At 37.0% G+C, this 21,699-nt stretch overlaps 1 long non-coding RNA gene across 4 annotated transcripts in view; it reads left to right on the top strand.

The window, feature by feature from the left end:
* LOC113926713 overlaps positions 1-21,699 on the top strand; it is a 139,123-nt gene that overhangs the window by 15,469 nt on the left and 101,955 nt on the right. The window lies entirely within an intron of this gene.

Genomic DNA, 21,699 nt, shown 5'->3' with positions numbered 1-21,699 from the left:
ACTGAGTCTACTTTTGAAACTCTTTGTTGAGTTCTTCAGTTTGATTAGTGTATTTTTCAGCTCTAGGATTTCTATTCCTATTTGGGTTTTGCTTTTTTTTTTTTGGTTGGTTTTTATGCTTTCCATTTCCTTGTTGAACTTCTCATTTTGTTCATACCCTATTTTCCTAATTTTGTTTAGTTGTCTGTATATGTTTTCTTGTAGTTCACCAAATGTCCTTAAGAGGCTTATTCTGAATTCTTTTTCTGACAGTTCGTAGATCTCCATTTCTTTATGGTAGGTTATTGGAGCTTTATTAGTTTCTTTTGTGTTGTCATAGTTACCTGATTTTCTGTGATTTTTAATTCCTGATATTAGTATCTGTGCATTTGAGTGATTAGGCTCTTCTAGATTTTACAGGTTTGCTTTGGCAGAGAAAGTTCTTTGCCAGTCAGTTTAGTTCGGGTTTCTGGGTGTGTCTGCTGGTGATGTTCTTGGGTAGGTGGGGCCTGCTATTATGGCCTATTTTGGGGTGAGGCAACTGTTCAAACTCTGAGGACAAGGATAGGGAGGGTGTGCCACTAGCTGGGAACAGCTGGATAGGACTGCTGGCTTGTTTCCCTACCCAAGTGAGGCTGTAGGATAGGACCCACGTTTGCCTAGATTCTCTGGTCAGGCTTGCTAGATGTTTAGGGCTGAATACTGAATCAGTCCAGAGTGTTTATGAAATTGCCTGGCCAGGTGAGTCCACCAGTTTTTCTCTGCCAGCAGGGGAAGCCTTGGGCTGTGGTTCCTATTCAAGTGCCTTTGTACACTGAATGGGCTATGCAGCTTTCCATGTGTTCTGGTTAGGTTCCCTGGTTGGAGAGGCTATATTCAGCGATAAGTGGGGTTACAAATTAGATTCCCTGCCCAGGCTTAGTGGGAGAAGCAGCTCTAAAGCTGGCAAAGCTTTTTATTTACTGTCTTAACTCAAGCTGACCTGCACCCCAAGTTCCCTGACTGAACAGGGCAGCTTTGTTTTGCAAACTATCAGACCTCCCTGCCTGCCTCTCAGCTTGAGTACCACTGACCACATAGCTTCCAAGACTTGACTCCAGACATTCTGGTCAGATGAAGCCAGAAGATACTTTCCACAATGGGTGGGGCTGTGATTCAACTCCTTGCCTGGGCAGAGGCAAACCACGCTCCAGGGCTGGCAATATGAGGACCTGAATCAAGCAGATCTGTACCCCCACCAAGTTCCCTGGGGCCCTGTGTGCCCCTGGCTTGGTCTGCACATGAGCAAAACTGCTGGTTGGGATTACTACTTGGCACAGCGGGAATAAACTCAGTCTGTCAAGACCCAGGTGCTGGTTGTTGCAAGCTCCTCCCTCGTTCTCTATCATGGTCAGATTCCCAGTGTTTGAGAGCTACAGATTCCCTTGCAATCCCTGTAGTGCAAGATCAGAGTAGGAGTTCCCACAGATCAACCCACAATGCTGAGGGAGGCTGGATGTATGCCCCCTGGGTTCTCTTTTCCTTCTAGAGGAACTGGAGGCTCAGGGGAGACCTCTCTGCACAGCTCTATGCTGGCCTGGGGGTGGGGCAATGTGATCAACGTGTAACCTCTACTTGTACCCTTCTCACGCAGTCTGTCTAGGTCTGTGTGATGCAGGGACTATGTCCACCTCACCCTCATGTTCTAGGATTCTCTCCTAGAGAATCTAGGTATCTTGTTCTTCAATAGTTGTTAGTTATTCTCGTGAGGAAGAGTGAAATCAGAAACAATCTGTGTTGCCATCTTGGTGATGTGACTCCTCTGTTCTTATTCTTTGGGAATTCAGTATTGTAGTTTACCAATTTTATTGTTTTTCTCTTCTCATACATTAATGTATATATTTATTTTTTAATATTTTCTTCTTGTGTTTAGATTCTTTGTTCTGTTTGAACTTCTTGAAGTTACATTCAGTTTTATTTTTTAAATTACGTTTTTAATTGGAACAAAAAATAGTTCAGGTCACATATCTACATTTCCACACATTCTATAAAGTTTAATAAGTCATAGTCCTGTTTTCATTATCTTAAAACAAGTTGGAGATTTTACTTTTTTTATTTCTCCTAGATAGTTATTTAGGAAGGCATTTATAACTTGCAAAGTATTTGAGTTTTTAATTAAACTTAAAAAAATATCTTTTTATTATACTGCAGTCAGAGAATGTAACCTCTGCAATTTCTGATTTGGATAACTTTGAACATTTTCTTTGTGACAATATTTGTTGAATTTTTATGAAAACATATTAATCTTGAAAATAGTGTCCATGTATATATATGTTTTCTCTTAGGATAGAAAAGTCAATATATCATTGGATTGAAAGTTACTAATTATACATATTTATCAAATAAATGTTCTTTGCCTCTGCCTCTCTCCCTGTCTCTCATTAATAAATAGATAAAGTCTTAAAAAAACAAAAAACAAAAAACAAAAAACAAAAACGGGTGCCTGGGTGGCTCAGTTGGTTAAGCATCTGCCTTTGGCTCACGTCGTGATCCCAAGGTGCTGGGATCTAGTCCTTCATTGAGCTCCTTGCTCTGCAGGGAGCCTGCTTCCCCCTCTGCCTCTGCCTCTTTCTCTTTCTCTGTGTCTCTCATGAATAAATAAATAAAATCTTTAAAAAATATATATGTTTATCAGGGCCTAAGAAGGATGTGTTACAGTCTCCCATAACCAAATGCTTTCCTTTTCACATTTCTAATCTTTCTAACATCCTTGCTTTATATATATTGACATTATCTTACTCTGCTTGTAAAGTTGAATAACTATTGTTTTCCTTGTGATATGTATCTTTATAAATATCTAATGACCCTTTGGTCACCATTAATATCTTTTGCCCTTTTTGAAATTAGTATTTCCTGTTTTCTTTTGTGAATGCCTGATGCCTATTTGCCCACTCTTTATTTATTTATTTATTTTAATTTTACTATGTTATGTTAGTCACCATACAGTACATCATTAGTTTTTGATGTGGTGATCCACGATTCATTGTTTTCGTATAACGCCCAGTGCTCCATGCAGTACGTGTCCTCCTTAATACCCATCACTGGGCTAACCCATCCCTTCTCCCCCTTCCCCTCTAAAACCCTGTTTGTTTCTCAGAGTCCATAGTCTCTCATGGTTCATCTCTCCCTCCAATTCCACCCCCCCTCATTTTTCCCTTCCTTCTCCTAATGTCCTCCATGCTATTCCTTATGTTCCACAGATAAGTGAAACCATATGATAATTGACTTTCTCTGCTTGACTTATTTCACTTAGTATAATCTCCTCCAGTCCCATCCATGTTGATGTAAAAGTTGGGTATTCATCCTTTCTGATGGCTGAGTAATATTCCATTGTATATATGGACCACATCTTCTTTATCCATTCATCTTTTGAAGGTCATCTCGGCTCTTTCCATAGTTTGGCTATTGTGGACATTGCTGCTATGAACATTGGGGTGCATATGGCCCTGCTTTTCACTACATCTGTGTCTTTGGGGTAAATACGCAGTAGTGCAATTGCTGGGTCATAGGGTAGCTCTATTTTTAAATTTTTGAGGCACCTCCACACTGTTTTCCAAAGTGGCTGTACCAACTTGCATTCCCACCAACAGTGGAAGAGGGTTCCCCTTTCTCCACAACCTCTCCAACATTTGTTGTTTCTTTTCCTGTCCATTTTTGCCATTCTAACTGGTGTAAGGTGGTATCTCAATGTCATTTTGATTTGAATTTTCCTGATGGCTAATGATGATGAACATTTTTTCATGTGTCTGTTAGCCATTTGTATGTCTTCTTCAGAGAAGTGTCTTTTCATAACTTCTGCCCACTTTTTGACTTGATTATTTGTTTTTTGGGTGTTGAGTTTGAGAAGTTCTCTATAGATCTTGGATACCAGCCCTTTATCTGTAGTGTCATTTGCAAATATGTTCTCCCATTCTGTGGGTTGCCTCTTTGTTTTGTTGACTGTTTCCTTTGCTGTGCAGAAGCTTTTTATCTTGATGAAGTCCCAAAAGTTCATTTTGGCTTTTGTTTCACTAGCTTTTGGAGCTGTATCTTGAAAGAAGTTGCTGTGGCCGATGTCAAAGAGGTTACTGCCTATGTTCTCCTCTAGGATTTTGATGGATTCCTGTCTCACACTGAGATCTTTCATCCACTTTGAGTTTATCTTTGTGAATGGTGTTAGAGAATGGTCGAGTTTCATTCTTCTGCATGTGGCTGTCCAATTTTCCCAGCACCATTTATTGAAGAGACTATCTTTTTTCCATTGCATGTTTTTTCCTGCTTTGTCAAAGATTATTTGATCATAGAGTTGAGGGTCCATATCTGGGTTCTCTATTCTGTTCCATTGGTCTATATGTCTGTCTTTGTGCCAGTACCATGCTGTCTTGGTGATCACAGCTTTGTAATATAGCTTGAAATCGGGCAACGTGATACCCCCAGCTTTGTATTTCTTTTTCAACATTTCCTTGGCGATTCGGGGTCTTTTCTGATTCCATATAAATTTTAGGATTGTTTGTTCCAGCACTTTGAAAAATGTCATTGGAATTTTGATTGGGATGGCATTGAAGGTATAGATTGCTCTGGGTAGCATAGACATTTTAACAATGTTTATTCTTCTGATCCATGAGCATGGAATATTTTTCCATCTTTTTGTGTCTTCTTCAATTTCTTTCATGAGTGTTCTGTAGTTCCTAGAGTATAGATCCTTTACCTCTTTGGTTAGGTTTATTCCGAGGTATCTTATGGTTTCTGGTGCTATTGTAAATGGAATCGTTTCTCTAATTTCTCTTTCTGCAGTTGCGTTGTTAGTGTATAAGAAAGCAGGTGATTTCTGTGCATTGATTTTGTATCCTGACACATTACTGAATTGCTGTATGAGTTCTAGTAATTTGAGGGTGGAGTCTTTTGGGTTTTCCACATAAAGTATCATGTCATCTGCAAAAAGAGAGAGTTTGACTTCTTCTTTGCCAATTTGAATACCTTTTATTTCTTTTTGTTGTCTGATTGCTATTGCTAGGACTTCTAGTACTATGTTAAACAATAGTGGCGAGAGTGGGCATCCTTGACGTGTTCCTGATCTTAAGGGAAAGGCTCTCAGCTTTTCCCCATTGAGGATGATATTTGCTGTGGGTTTTTCATAGATAGATTTTATGAACTTGAGGAATGTTCCCTCTATCCCTATACTGTGATGAGTTTTAATCAGGAAAGGATATTGTTTGTTTTAGAGTTTCTCTTATAAATATCATGAAGTTCAATGTTTTTAAACTGGATTTGAGTATTTTTTGCCTTCTATTAGGGAATTTTCAATCATTCAAATTATTATTATAACTAATATGTTTACTCACATTTCTTTTATCTTGATTTGTGATTTTCCTCAATTTTTTGGCAACTTTACTTATGTCGTAAACTTTTACACTCTCTAGTATTTGTTTTTTAATTATGTAGAGAATTCTTTTGGATTTTTCAAAATTATACTTATTAATTCATATTTTTAATTATCAGTATTATAAAAGAAAATATAGATTTGACTCCCTTCATATGAAATGAGGAATTTAGTTCAGTTTCCTTTTCTGCTTTGTCTTTTCCTCACATCTATTTTTCCCTTAGTATAATCTACAAATTTTGATCCATGTAATTATCATTAAATTCATATTTTACTTGCTATGTTTGCCTTTTGTTTTGTAGCAATATTAGCAATAGTTCTTGAGATTGGTACTGGTTTGATGTATATCATGACTTTCTCTGCTTGAGGTCTTCATTAGGATTCATCTCTTGGTCAGTAGGAGTAGAACTTTAACCTTTTCGAGAACCACACATGGATAGTTCATTTTCTGAGCTCCTGCAAACCTGAGAATATCTTTCTGGTTCCTTCATACCTGAAGGTCACATTCTCTGGGAACATAATTCTTGCAACTTTTGCCCTCACAGTTTTTCCCTTAAGAGATGTTGCTGCATGGATTTACATAATTTTGTTTGTGGAAAATAAAGTCTTATAAATAGCATGTGGTTCAATTTTATTAGAAGTCATTAATTCTTTTCCTTCCTAAATGCTTAAAATAAACTTGCTTAATTATTGAATTTAAAGTTTTTTTCCAGGACATAACTCAATGTGATTCTATTTCATTTTCCTGTTTAATGAATTTTTGCCTTGAATATGGTAAACACTTTTTATTTTAATACTCAAGTCTTTTAGTGGTGGTACTCTTGTAAAATTTTGATTTTTCCCCCCACTTTGGGATATCTTTTATGTTCACATCTACTTCAATAGTTTGTTTTTTCTTTTTCTTGAGATTATCTGTAACTCTCGGTTTGAGTTTTGGTTCTCTGTCTTCCCTGACTATCATCTCCTTTCTTAGGATTTTCATCTTTTCATTATTTTCCTCTGCTTTCTAAAAAAACTATTCAAGTTTGTCCTTAAGATCCCTTAATGCAAATTCTGGAGTGTATTGCTTTTGTTGTGGATATAATTGAACTACTGATATTTAAAATATTTAAGAATGTATTTCTTTATCCATTATTTTGCTTATGGACATTCAGTTATGGTTAAATTTTGGCTATTACAAATTACTACGTGATAGACATTCACATATATAACTCCTGATACAGGTATAAGATATGAGATAAAAGAATCTCTTTAGGGTTAGATACATGTCTGTGAGTGGAATTTCTGAGTAACGTTTGTGTTTTTAGTTGTTTTGTATGTCCTTTGCTTATCAGTCATGTCTCATAATCTTATCATATTTTTCTTTCATTCTCCATTTAAATTTCGACTTCTATTTCATAGAGAAAATGTTTTCTTGCATCTTATAAAGGATGACAAACATCTTTCTAAAGTAGGTAAAGTAACTTTGAAAAGTATGCTTTTTAATATAGGAATTGAAAATTATGTTCCTTTTCCCTTTTCCTTCAATTACACCGTTTTCAATTTGTTGTGGATTTGGGGTCTTTTTGTCTACTTTCACTTAAATAGATAGACACTTAAATAGATAACCTTTTTTTTTTTTTCCAATGCAAGTGGTTTGTCAGTAGATCTTAGCACCACCATTTTTCCACTGTTAGGCTAATATGCCAGTTCTTAGCACAATTCTTTCTATATGTTGTAGTTGAAAATTCTGTTGGCTTATGACAGAGACTTCTTCCTAAACCTAAACCTCAATTCCAGATTTTTCTGCCCATCTGAAGTTGTAGTGCATGAAAACTAAAATTCCCAGTGTACCCTGTTTCAGGGCTCTTCCTCTCTCTTTCCAGTTGTTTGACATCCCTGGAGATGCCTCCCAGATCCTGGTACAGGTTTGCCTGAGAGTCTTTGTTTTCTTGCATTGTATTTTCACAGTTTTCTTTAACTTCAAATGAATGAGTGAGAAGTTAGGAAAAGCTTCATCAGGGCCTCCTAGCCAGGTTCTCTTTTAAAACAGAACGCTTTATCTGTCTTAGACAGATCCTTCCAAGCCAGAGAGACTAGAGAGACTTGCTGTTGTCTTAATATCTTGAGTTCTGGAGGGCACTTTGGAATTTTGTATCCATGTTACTCAATTAAGCAATCAATGATGAGAATGAATAATTCAAAGAATTGATCATCACACACATTCTAGTTGGTTTTTTGTTTTTTTGTTTTTTTTTTTCCAGCTTGGTGCTTTCTGCTGACCTACTTCTTTATAAAATAACAGAACAATTAGCTGGTCCTGCAGATACTACTGAAACTAACAAAGAGTGCCATCTGTCGATATGCATGATATGCTCTCTAGTAACAATCTTTGATTGCTTTGTGGAACTCAAAGCACTTCACAGTTTTATTTTGTTTTTAATCTTTAAAAATACATCAGGGTCATTGTGAGGAAAAATCATTTCAATCATTACCATTTTACAGGTGACCAATGTAAGGCAAAAAGCAAGTAAGTTGTGCTATAATCAAAAGAAAGTCACTTAGAAATCGATAGTGTGATCCAAATCACATGATTTCCAGATAGACGGGTTTTCCCATTCCGTAGCATCTGAGCAACCTTCCCTTTTATAATGGGTATATTATTTGTGAGGTACATCACTGGCCAGTGTTACCCGCTCTGGGAAGGTGGTTCTCTCTGCACAGCATACGTTTACAAGTACACCTTGAGGACCATTGAGGAAGAAAGGGTTACTTGTCCAGCTAAATGTGACACCTTCACATTTACTGCTTTAGGAGTAATCAGTAATATTGATTAAATATTTTCATTCAATAAACTAGCAGGTATTTTAGTGATCTTATCATATCTTTGATTAGAGAATTATTAGTTGTTTGCATTCAGAACAGCCTGGCTTGTCCAGAATATTAGAAAGAGGTCTTAATGGAGACTTGTCATCTTATAGGAAAAAAAATGCAAAAATCTGACTTTCTATTACATTTCTCTATGTTTTAGGTGTTTTTTGTTTGTTTGTTTTAGTGACTTATGCTTTGGAGAGATACATGAATCTTTAGCAGTTTGTGGCTTATAGATACTTAGGCTTATAGATACTTTAACAAGAGTGTATTAAAGAATGGAAAGAGACACAGGAAAACACAAGGTAATAATGATAATTAATAATAATTATGAAACAACTCACATTTGTGTGTGTGCTTACTATGTGTCAGGTTCTTTTCTCCATACATTGAAAGTCATTTAACCTTCACTACCACATATGAGGTAGTTAACATTATCATATTCATTTTACAGATGAGAAAAATGACAATAAGAAACCCTTCTGAGGGGCACTTGGGTGGCTCAGTCAGTTAAGTGTCTATCTTCGGCTCAGGTCATGACCCCTCAGTGAGGAGCCTGCTTCTCCCTCTCCCTCTGCCTGCCACTCCCCCTACTAGTGCTCTCTCTCTCTGCCAAATAAATAAATAAAATCTTAAAAAAAAAAGAAACCCTTCCGAGACCTTACAGCATACTGCAGAGTCAAAAGTCACACCCAAGCGATCTCAGACCAGTGCTCACACTCTCCCCACCGTGCCATCCTTCCTGCAGGTAGTGTGCCAAGAGATTTTTCAACCCTGTTTTATAAGCCAAGCTGATAAATTTAGCCAGCTAATCCTTGGTGGATGAAACAGGGCTCAGTTCATATGGGAGAAATTAGCAAACTATGTCCCCAAAGGGCAAATTTAAGAAAAAATAAGTGCTGAAGAGAATCTTCTTATGGAGTTTAATTCAAAAGAAGTGTCTCTCTCAGACCTCTTTCCACATTCCTTCATTTGTTTCACTCACTGGGATTTGCCCCGCCCCCAGCTTAACCTTTGCTTCCTTACTTAGTAGCCTCAAAAGTGGGAAACGTTATGAAAAGAAGCACCAGTGTCAGAGCAGCCAGCTGGCAGAGGGAAATTCCAGTCATATTGTGCATCCCCTTGTGAGCTTTGTATTTCAGTTGTTCTCTGGCACACACAAGTCAAAAGCTCAGCTGGCTGTCTGCTTCTTGATGGATGACAACCCTGCAATATTCCAAATGTCCAAACACCACTAACCAGATCTGGTCTTTGTGGACTTTGAGAAAGACGTAGTGAATGAAAAAATTATAATCCAGTGCTTGGGTCATGGGTTGTTGAGAAATAAAATCACAGAATAAGAAAGAGCAATCTTTATTCTGTGGCCTTGGGTCTCTACTAGGCTAAAGGACTGAGAAACAAGTCCCTAAACATAGTCCTATTGTACCATAATCCTTCTCAGAACTGCTCAGTGACTCTGTGGGACTTAGAGAATAGAGTCAAGGCACGTCACTTGGCATTCGAAGTGTTCCATGTTCTGGCTACAGCCTTCTGTCCAGTCCTGTCCCTTAGACATGCCAGGCTGCTATTCAGAAGCTGCACACTGCCATGCCATTGTCTCTGCATGATATTCTGATTGGCCGATGTTTATATCTTGATAGGTGTTAAATCTTCTAAATATCACCCCTTCACATGTATTTCATATACCATACTTTAAAGAATGAAATCCCATTCATTTCTTCTCCTGGCCTGTATACTTCTAAAGATCACTGAGTCTTTTTTAGTCCATTTTATATTTACCACAATACCTAGTACTTTCTGGTTCCCTAGTATGTGCTAAATAAAGTTTTGGTATGAATAAAAGAATGAAAAATACTAGGGAAGTATACTTCTGTGTTTCTTATCTTGCCCTGAGAAGGGAAAACAGTTGTGGGTGGGCTAGCCTGAGAAGGACGCATGTCTATACCTCCCAATTCCATTGCACAATTTCCCAAAGCCTATGGAAATGTAGGGAGAAGTTATGAAACTGTGTGGTGTTTCTTAGTGGGCAAAGAGCGGAAAGAACCTTCTCAGAAGCTCAGGTAGTTACTGTGGAAAGGAAAAAGTTTAGGCCAATATACAGGATCCATGGAAAGAAAAATACAGGGTTCTGATGGCAGAAATATCCAAGAGTCTCACTCATGGAGGACACCCTGGGCACCATAGCTCTAACCACCCATGACAGCAAACTCCATTGCCCAAGTGCCAAGGAATGAAGGGAACTAATAATAATTCAATATCTACTAGTGCACATTAGAAATACTTTTTTTAAAAGTCAGTCTCAGAGTATAGTGCTAGACTACCTGGACTTAAATTCTGCTTCTGCCATTCACTAGCTATGTTATCTTGTGCTTCCATTTCCTCAGTTAAATTGTAATTGTAATTTATTATTACCTCATAGGATGGTCAAGAGGGTGATAAAATAAATAAATACTTATAAAGTACTGAGAATATAGGCTAGTGCATAGAAAATAACATATAAGCATTTATTAAATTGAAAATGTGAACATATTATTTCCCAAGGAACATTGTTTTATGTGGTAGTTCATTGTAATTTTATAGGCATATAATGTTCACAGTAATACTATCATAGTAGCCCCCAAATGAAAACTACTCAAATGCCCCTAACATTAGAATGGAAGGATAAATTGTGGTATATTCACACAACAGCATGCTATACAGCAATGAAAACAAAAGACCTACTATTACTTGCCACGGTACAGATGAATCTCACAAACCACTTTATATTAAGTGAAAAAAGCCAGCCACTCAAAAGAATGCATACTGTATGAGTGCATTTATATAAAGTATTAAAATTGGCAAAGCTGATCTATGCTGTTCAAAGTCAGCATAATTGATACCCTCGTGTACAGGAGGGCTTCTGGGGTGCTGGTAATGTTCAGTTTCTTAGTCTGGGTGCTGATTACACAGGTGTGTTTATTTTGTGAAAATTCATCAAGTAGTATGTTTGTGATATATGTGCTTTTTGTATGAATATTGCACTTCAATAAAAAGTTTCTAAAATGATGTGATAGTGAAATAAAAGTAGAACCTATTGTAACAATGAGTTAGCACGTGATCATAGATTAATTTATCAACCAGGAAGGTAATTTAAAAAGTAATCAGTACAATCTTTGGAGTAGGCAGATGGAGACCTGCTAGCAGTTAGAACCAACCAAATAAGGATTTGCTAGCCTTTGGCTGCTGAATTATAACAAAATCTAGTGTTGACTCTCTAGGAATTTTCTTTCATTCTTTTGCGGCCATCTTAAATTTGTATCACTTTTACTTCCTTTGAATATTTTCATTTTACTTAAGTTCTGGTAGTAAAACAGCACCAGGGAAGGTGTCATGCTGTCATGAATTTCTTCTACTTTATTCCATTATCCCCACTCAGCACTTTCACACCCATCTCCAACTGCTCACAGTTATATCTTTCATCTCTCCTGAAACTGCCTTCCCTGACCCATCTTGCTGTCTTGGGAACCTTTTTGCATAGTAATCCTTATGTCCAGTCAATAGCTTTTCTACATTCCTATAATTACTTTTGCCTTCAACAGAAAGAGAAATACAGCTAAGGAGTTACTAATACAAAAGCAACTAAGTAACTTTCATGTGGCACCATTATTTATCTTATAATGAGCAAGTTAATAGGTAGTCTCTTTCTTTAAAAAAATACCATTGATATCTAAATAAATAAATAAATACAATTGATATCAATGCAAATAACTTAGATACCTAGAAAATATTTAATTAGTTGGTGAGTTATTCTAGTAATTAGACAATTTACTAATATGTTCAAGAAAGTATGTGTCTATTTAGGAATGACTTCAGGGACTGCCAAGTGTTGTGTGATTAAAGAAAGAGGTGACAAGGAGAGTTTACTACTTTTGTATAGAAATTTGAGTTCTTGGAGGAATTGGTAATTCACAAGAGGCTTAAATGGAGGAAGGCAGTTGAGTGATGGAAGGTTATGGAGATGGAAGACCCCTGGCTTGTGAACTCCTTGTTTCTTTAATGATCAAATAGAGGCGTAATTAAAATCAGGTTGGCTCTTGATAATTCTTTTTTTGATTGAATGAATGAAATGGGTTCATCTAAAACAGTCTTTGAATCTGTTGATGAAGACCTTATATTCTAATCTATTGTGTGTGCATCTTTGATTAAGTTATCAGAAAGTTAAACTCAGAACTCACTATTTTCTGGATTCTAGATTTTCAATCAAGAATAGGCTCAATATTTTGTAAGATCCTTGACATGTAATAATATGTTCTTGTTGATAGATGTGTATACATCTAGGTTAAAATTCATATAAACAGCACTTAAACCAGTTTTATAGCTTCAATACATTTTAATTATGAGCACAAATTTTAAGTGTAATGAGAACAAAATAGTTCATCATATCTTAAGGAATTTTCTTTCAAGAGAGTACATATGCAATTGTAGAAATATTTTAGTTCTTTCAGATAATGGCACTGCCAAACATTTAAAAGACCTGCAAGAATACTGAAAAAATTGACAGTCAGTTATGAGTTTATCCTGCCAGTAGAAAAGACAATTATTTGTTATGTTATTATTATATTATTTAATTATACTTTACACATTTAAGTAATCCTTAGTTCTTTTTACTACTGCTGGCAGGTATTATAAATTCTATTTTACAGACAAGAAAACTGAGGTTCACTAATTGTCCAGGTCATGATACATAAGTGGGAGAAGCAGTATTCAACCTAGGTCTGTCTGATTTCAAAATCTGCTTGGTCCTGTCTCTACAGACAGCCAGATGAATTTCAGAAGAATGAACACACACACACACACACACACACACACACACACACACACACACGTACAAATAGCAATTTCTTTCCTTCTATCCTAATCCAAAACCTGTATTAGCATAAAACAGGCGCTATAATAATTATATAGGCAATAAAGATGCAACAAAAGCATATCCTGAATTGTACAGAACATGGTTTATTCTTGTAATCATTTACTGAATGTAGTAAGTCCACTGACTCAGGTTGTAATTGAAGCACAGTGGAAGTTTAGAAATGTTATGGTTGATGGTTCCTTTCACTTACCTCTATCTTTGTAAGTGCCCCTGGGTGCTAGAAATCACTCCACTCTGAAGATTCCCTTGTCTTCATGCCCCAGTTTCTCTGACACAGTATTTCTTCTTATGATGACAGTAGGGGGACACTTGATGAGACCCTTTTTGCACTAGTATGTCAATGGAACTTCATAGAACAACTTCTCCCAGGCGTCTTCAAATGCTATCTCTCCATTTCAAACTGTTATCAAGTATGTCACTACTAAATCGAAATTTCTAGGGAAAGAGATAAACCATATGTTGCTTTTCCCTTCAGCATATTTTAACCATATGGTACTAGAAATGGGAATGTAACAGTGCTAGTAATTTAGACTCCCTGTGCTCCTAACACTACCGCATTCCCTAGCTAATTAAGAAAAAAAAATCCTTACTACTGGCTTGGAAAAATGATCTCTGCCAAATAATTAAGGAGAAGGGCAAGGAGAGAAATTGTAAGGTGCACTTCTGATGAAGTGGACCTGGGACTGAAGACACAACTCAAGAAATCCTGTGAAAGTTCTCTTTGGTTTAATTCTGGCATAACAAAGAGCTCCCAGGTTGCCGCTAATACAGTACTCGTTGTTAACATAAGGGCTAAGCCTGTAGATTATATTTTATTTGATTTACAGTTACTGAATACTTTAGAAGTGACAGTTGTTATTCAGGGTAACACTATAAAAATGTTTTCAACAGTGGAAGAATGACAACAAATTTTTGTCATAAAACTAGTAAGATTTTAAGAGTTTTTTAAAAAGTATATATGAAATAAAAGTTGGTTAGACTTAGAAACTAGAAAAATTAGGAAATTAGTCATGTAGAGATGTCATTTCCACTGGTCGGGTACAGCTATTCATTTAAATAAAGAAGATCAGATATGATATGAATTAATTTCATGTAAACCAAAGAGCACAACTCTTGAGTAGTTGTAGATTTCATATTCCTGTCTGTGCTTTGCTTTTCATTGTGTCCATGGTGTCTTTGAACATAAATAATGTTTTTATTTTTAATTTTAATGTAGTCACATTTATCAATCTTTTCTTTTAGGAATTTTGGTTCATTGACTGTCGTTTAAGAAATTATCCCCTATTTCAAATTCATAAAGATTTTTTTTATGTTTTTTTTCTAAAAATTTTAGTTTTTACTTTTAGGTATTTATTAAACTTGAAATTTATTTTTGTATATGATAAGAGTCGATATCTGATTTTTCTCCCATAAGGAAAACCAATTGTCCTTGTACCATTTATTGGACAATTCATTGTTACTAATTTGTAATGATACTTATATTACACATTACTTTTTGATAGATGTCTGGGTCTATTTCTGATTTTTGTGTTCTGTATCCTTTGTCAATTCGCCTATGCTTGGCCTTCTACATCACTGTTTTAATCACATTAAGTATAGAAAGTTCTATCTGATAGGACAAGTCTCTGATGCTCATCTTCAGAATTGTAGTAGCTATTCTTGGCCCTTTAATTTTCCAAATACATTTTAGAACTATGTCAAACTCCTTAAAAATGTCCTAGAGTTTTGGCTGTAATCACATCAAATTTTTAGATGAATATGGGGGAAATTGAAACTTCATACGCTTGAGTCTCCTCATCTACATTTTGTTAAGCAGAACCCTAACATCTACAGGTTTTGATTTGTGAATATTAAACCACTTGCATCTCAGGAATAAATCCCACTTGATTGTGGTGAATGATTTTTTTTAATGTGCTGTTGGATTCAGTTTGCTGGTATTTTTTGAGGACTTTTGTATCTATGTTCATCAGAGATATTGGCCTGTAGTTCTCTTCTTTGTGTAGTATCTTTATCTGGTTTTGGTATCAGTGTAATTCTGGCCTCATTGGATGAATTTGGAAGCTTTGCTTCTGCTTCTATATCTGGAATAGTTGGAGTAGACTAGGTATTAACTCTTCTTTAAATGTTTGGTAGAATTCATCTGTGAAGCTATCTGGTCCTGGACTTTCATTTTTTGGGAGTTTTTTGATTACTGATTCAATTTTATTGCTGATAATCAGTTTGCTCAAGTTTTCTGTTTCTTCCTGATTAAGTTTTGGGCAATTAGATGTTTCTAGAAATTTATCCATTTCTTTTCGGTTGTCCAATTTGTTGGCATATAATTTTTCATAATCTCATAATCTTTTGTATGTCTGTGGTGTTGGTTACTGTTTGTCCTCTTTCAACTCTGATTTTATTTATTTGAGTCTTTTCTCTCTTTTTTGATGAATCTGGCTAAAGGTTTATCAATTATGTTGATCTTTTCAATGAACCAGCTCCTGGTTTCATTGATATGTTTTATTATTCTTTTAGTTTCTATTTTGCTTATTTCTGCTCTAATCTTTATTATTTTCTTCCTTCTACTGGTTTGGGGCTTTGTTTGTTCTTTTTCTAACTTTTTTAGGTGTAAGATTAGGTTGTTTCTTTGAGATTTTTCTTGCTTCCTGAGGTAGGCCTGCATTGCTATAAACTTCCCTCTGAGAACAGCTTTTGTTGCATCCCAAAGATTTTGGAGCATTGTGTTATTTTCATTTGTCTATATGTGTTTTTTTAATTTCCTCCTTGATTTTTTGATTGACTCATTGTTTAGTAGCATGTTATTTAACCTCCATGTATCTACATTCTTTCAGATATTATCTTGTGGTTGATTTCTAGTTTTATAGTATTATGGTTGGAAAGATACATGTTATGACTTCAATCTTTTTGAATTTGTTAAGACTTGTTTGGTGGCCTAATAGGTGATCTGTTTTGGAGAATGTTCCATTTGCACTTCAAAAGAATGTGTATTTTGCTGTTTTAGGATAGAATGGTCTAAATGTATCTGTTAGATCCATCTAGGCTAATATGTCATCCAAGCCACTGTTTCCTTGTTGATTTTTTTGTTTGGTCTATCAATTGATGTAAGTGGGGTGTTAAAATCCCTTACTATTACTGTATTACTATCATATACTTCCTTATGTTTGTTATTAGATGCTTTATGTATTTGGGTGCTCCCAATTTGGGTGCATAAATATTTTCAATTAATTTAGCTTCTTTTTTAAAAGTTTTTATTCAAATTCCAGTGAGTTAACATATAGTGTAATATTAGTTTCAGGTGTACAATTTAGTGATTCAGCACCTCCATACAACACCCATTGCTCGTGATAGCAAGTGCACTCCTTGATCTCCATCACCTGTTTAACCCATCCCCCCCATCCACCTCCCCTCTGGTAACCAACAGTTTGTTCTCTATAGTGAAGAGTCTGTTTCCTGCTTTGCCTCTCTCTGTCTCTCTCTCTTTTTTCCCTTTGATCATTTGTTTTGTTTCTCAAGTTGCACATATGAGTGAAATCATATGGTATTTGTCTTTCTCTGACTGACTTATTTCACTTAGTATTATACTCTCCAGTTCCATCCATGTTGTTGCAAATGCCAAGATTTCATTCTTTTTTATGGCTGAGTAATATTCCATCGTACATATATACCACATCTTCCTTATCCATTCATCAGTTGATGGACACTTGAGCTGTTTTCATAATTTGGTTATTGTAGATAATGCTGCTATAAACATCAGGGTGCATGTATTCCTTTGAATTAATATTTTTGTATTCTTTGGGTAAATACCTAGAAGTGCAATTGCTGGATCATAGGATAGTTCTATTTTTAACTTTTTGAGGAACCTCCATACTGTTTTCCAGAGTGACTGTACCAGTTTGCATTCCTACCAACAGTGCAAGAGGGTTCCCCTTTCTTCACATCCTTGCCAGCACCTGTTGTTTCTCGTGTTAATTTTAGCCGTCCTGACAGGTGTGAGGTGGTATCTCATTGTGGTTTTGATTTGCATTTCCCTGATGATGAGTGACTGTTGAGCATCTTTTCATGTGTCTACTGGCAATCTGTATGTCTTCTCTATTCTGTATTATCTTCTTGTTGGATTGTTCCCTTTATGATTATATAGTGTCTTTTTTTTGTTGTTTCTTCTTAGTCTTTTTTTAAGTATATTTTGTCTGATATAAATATTGCTACTCTCGCTTTCTTTTCACTTCCATTTGCATGATAAATTCTTTTCCATCCCCTCACTGTCAATCTGCATGTGTCTTTAGGTCTGAAATGAATCTCTTGGAGGCAGCATATAGATGGGTTTTGCTTCTTTATCCATTCTGTTAACCCTATGTCTTTTGATTGGTGTAGTCCATTTACATTCAAGTTAATTATTTATAGGTATGTGCTCATTGCCATTTGTTATTTGTCTTATGATTGTTTTTGTAATTTTTCTCTGTTCCTTTCTTTCCTTGCTCTCTTCTGTCATGGTTTGCTGGCTTTCGTTAGTGATATACTTGGATTCCTATCCTCTTTTTTGCATATCTCTTACTGGTTTTTGATTTGTGGTACCATTAGGTTTGTATATGACATCTTATGCATATAGCTGTGTATATTAGGTTGATAGTCACTTCAGTTTGAACCCATTCTTTACCCCTCTTTCCCCCAACCCCACATTTTAGGTATATGGTGTCATACTTTACATCCATTTTTGTGAAACCCTTGACTGATTTTTATAGATACACTTATTTTTACTACTTTTGTGCTTCCTATTTTTCTTACTCCTACTTACGGTCTTTCCCTTCAGAGAGTCTCCTTTAACATTTTTTGTAGGACTGGTTTAGTGGTGATGAATTCCTTTAACTTTTGTTTGTCTGGGAAATTCCTTATGTCTTCTTTTATCCTGAATGATAGCCTTGCTGGAAAGGGTATTCTTGGCTGCAGGTTTTTTCTTTCAGCATTTGACTATATCATGCCACTCCCTTCTAACTTGCAAACTTTCTCCTGAAAAATCAGCTGATAGCCTTATGAGGTTTCCCTATTATGTAACTGGTTTCTCTTGCTGCTTTTAAAATTCTCTCCTTATTACTACTTTTTGCCATTTTAATTACTAGGTGCCTTGGGGTTGACCTTCTTGGGTTGATTTTGTTGGGGGCTCTCTGTGCCTTCCTGATCTGGATTTCTGTTTTCTTCACCAGATTTGGGAAGTTTCATCTATTATTTCTTCAAATACTTTTTCTGTCCCCTTTTCTCTCTCTTCCTCTGAGATCCCTATAATGTGAATGTTATTATGCTTGATGGTGTTGCTGAGTTGCCTAAGTCTATTTAAATTTTTTATTATTTTTTTTCTCTGTCCTATTGAGCTTGATTGCTTTCCATTACTCTGTCCTCCAGGTCACTGACCCATTCTTCTGCTTCCTCTGGTCTTCTATTTATTCCATCTAATTTAGTTTTTTAGTATTTTTTTAAGATTTTATTTATTTGAGGGGAGGGGCAGAGACAGAGTCTTAAGCAGACTCCAAGCTGAGTGCAAGGCCCAACTCAGAGCTCGATCTCATGTCCCATGAGATCATAACCTGAGCTGAAACCAACAGTCAGATGCTTAACTGACTGAGCCACCCAGGCATCCCTCCATCTAGTTTATTTTTAATTTCAGTTTTTGAATTCTTCATTTCTGATTGGTTCTTTTTTATGTTTTATATCTCTTTGTTAAGGGTCTCACTGAGGTCCTCCACTCTTTTCTCAAGTCCAGTGAGTATCTTTATGACCATTACTTTAAATTCTTTATCAGGTGTATTACTTATCTCCATTTTATTTAGGTCTCTTACTTTGATTTTTTTTCCCATTTTTTTCTTTGGGACATATTCCCATGTCTCCTCATTTTGTCTGTCTTTGTATGTTTCTGTGTGTTCTGTGTCACCTGCTCTTGAAAGTAGTGGCCTTGTGAAGAAGAGGTCTTATAGTGGCCTGCGTTACAATGTCCCCTATTCACCAGAACCTGGCACTTCAGGGGTCTCTCCTATGTGTGTTGCATGCACCCTTCTGTTGTGGCTGAGTTGCTTTTGCTTGTTGTCCACTCATCCGCAGTGACTGACTTTGCCTGTTGTGGGCAGGATTTGGTTCCTGTGTTGTTAGTGGGCCAGTCTGGGGCTGCCTTGTACTTGAGTTGAGTCAGACCAGTCGTTTGCCAGAGTTGCAATAGCACTGAACTACAGCGTGCTTTCTCTGTCTTGCACCCTGAGAAGCTTTTGTCGGTGGGTGAGGCCTATAGTCAGATCAGATGTTTGCTTCCAGCCCACTGCTGGGGCTGCAGTTGGACTGGTGTGTGTGGTTATCTTCCCCTCTCCCCAGGGCAGAATTCTGTCACTGGGAGTGGTGCTGGTACTTGTTGGGGCTGCTTGCACACTGCCAGGCTTGTGGCACTAGTTTGGATGGGCTCTGGCCAACGACATATTGGAGGGGGCAGGTCTGCAGGAGAATGCAGGGGTGGGGTGCATGGTTTTAGCAAGTTACTTTGAGAGTGTTGGCACTGTGCCGATTCCTGCAGGTATCCTTATGTCAAGGGTAGGGGAGTTGGGGGAGAGACTTGACGCCCACCAGCTCCTTCATTCCTGGAGAAGTCTCTCCACTATCACTGCCCCTCCAGCACACGCTCTGGGATTAGTAAATAAATCTTCCTATATACACCATGTGTTTTTCAGCTGCTTCTATTCCGTATCTCAGCAGGGCTATTTGTTGTGCAGTCTCTTTAAGGGCAGAGACTCAGTTTCCTCTTGTCCTTCAGACTCTCCTAGAACAAAGCCCGCTGATTTTTATTTTAAAGTTCCAAGTGTTAAGCCCCACTGATTGTAAGAACATAAGAAAATTATGCCCCTTTGGTTTTCAAAGCCAAATGTTATGGGGGTTCATCTTCCCTCTGCCGGTTCCCCATGGCTGGGGTGCCTGGTGTGAGGATCTCTTTCTTTCCCCTCTTGGGATCCACAGCATCCCTCCCTTCTGTGAACAGTCCTGTGAGTCTCTTTAGCTCCTGATAGTATCTCTGCCCTTCCTACCGTCTTTGATGTGACCTCTTCTTTACGTTTAGTTGTGAAGGGTCTGTTCTGCCAGTCTTCAGGTTGTTCCTGGGTTATTTACACTGATGTGGCTGTTATCTAGTTGTATCTATGTGATGAGGTAAGATCAGGGTCCTCCTACTTCACCATCTTCCCCAGAACTCTGAAATCTCCTTGTTATTTTTAATTGTCCTATTATTTTTCATAATTCTTCTATGTCATTTAGGGCATAATCAGAGAATCAGAACCACTATAAATAATGTTGAGGGAGGAATTTAGTACAGGGGTCAGACCATATATAATTGTGGACTCTGGTTAAACTATCTATGATACTTCTTATTTGGTGCTGAACTTGATGGCAGTAGGGGACCATCTAAGAAGGAAAATGGACATGAAGTTGGTAGAGCAAGAAAAAAATGGAACCAGTGAGGGCAAGCTGGAAACCTGGTGGACAAACTGGAACCTGTGTTTCTGTTTCACTGCCTTAGACTTGACCTTCAATGATGCGGGTGACCTGTAGGAAAAGTAGTGCCTTTTTGCCATAGAACTGTGTATAAGGACGCAGCAGTTGAAGAACCTTCAGGAGGAGACCCAGCAGGAATCAGAGGAGCTCTGGGCACAGGGGCTGCCCAGGCACAGCAACAGCTGAGCTGCAGAGCACAAAAGTAGCTATTACTTAACTTCTGAGTTCCAAATGTTATGCAAATTTCTATTGAGGCCAACCCTAATCTGGAAATATACAGGGAAGGGAATTCTGGGAAGCCTAGTTCCAATTTAGCTGGATTGACAAGTACAAAGCCACCACAAACTCTTATTATTACTTTCTTTATTCCTTTAAATGCTTTTAGCTGCTAACTGTTTTGTTTGATATAACGATTCTTATGCTGCTTTCTTTTGTTTTAGGTTTAGCTTAATAGAAATTTCCCATCTTTTTATACATAACTGTCTGCTTGTAGTAGCCATAAAAATGCATGTCTCAGATTTCCTGATCAGGAAGCATAATTGACCAGGTGCCCCAGCTTCTGGTTTTCTGGATTCAACACCATACTCATGATGAGGCCACACTTTCCTCAGTCAAAGACTGAGCATATCAAGAGAACTAATGCAGGCCCATTTCTGGGACATGTAGACTCCTCAACCGGATGACTTTGATTCAAAGACTCTAGATTAGAGTGTCAAAAAATTTATTGGAACTGCACTGCAGTCCAAGACTCTTCCTACTCCGTCCTTCCTTTCCCCTGTCCTTCACAGGGTTCAGACCTACATCACAGTCAGAAGACTCCCACCTCATTCCCACCTTCCCCTTTTGTCCTTACACACATTTTCTCCAATAAATTTCCTACACATTTAATCATGATTTATTGTCTGCTTCTTGGAAAACATGAACTAATGCACTGTGTATGTGTGTGCTTTTAAGGTGTGTTTTTAAAAAGCATATAATTTTTAATCTATTCCAACAAATCTTTTAATGGACATATTTAATCTACTTACCTTTATTGTGATTTATAATATAT

Source organism: Zalophus californianus, chromosome 7 (genome assembly GCF_009762305.2).
Source record: "Zalophus californianus isolate mZalCal1 chromosome 7, mZalCal1.pri.v2, whole genome shotgun sequence".
NCBI lineage: Eukaryota > Metazoa > Chordata > Mammalia > Carnivora > Otariidae > Zalophus > Zalophus californianus.
The sequence above is the reverse complement of the archived record's forward strand: the minus strand, read 5'-3'. Positions and strand labels throughout refer to the sequence as shown.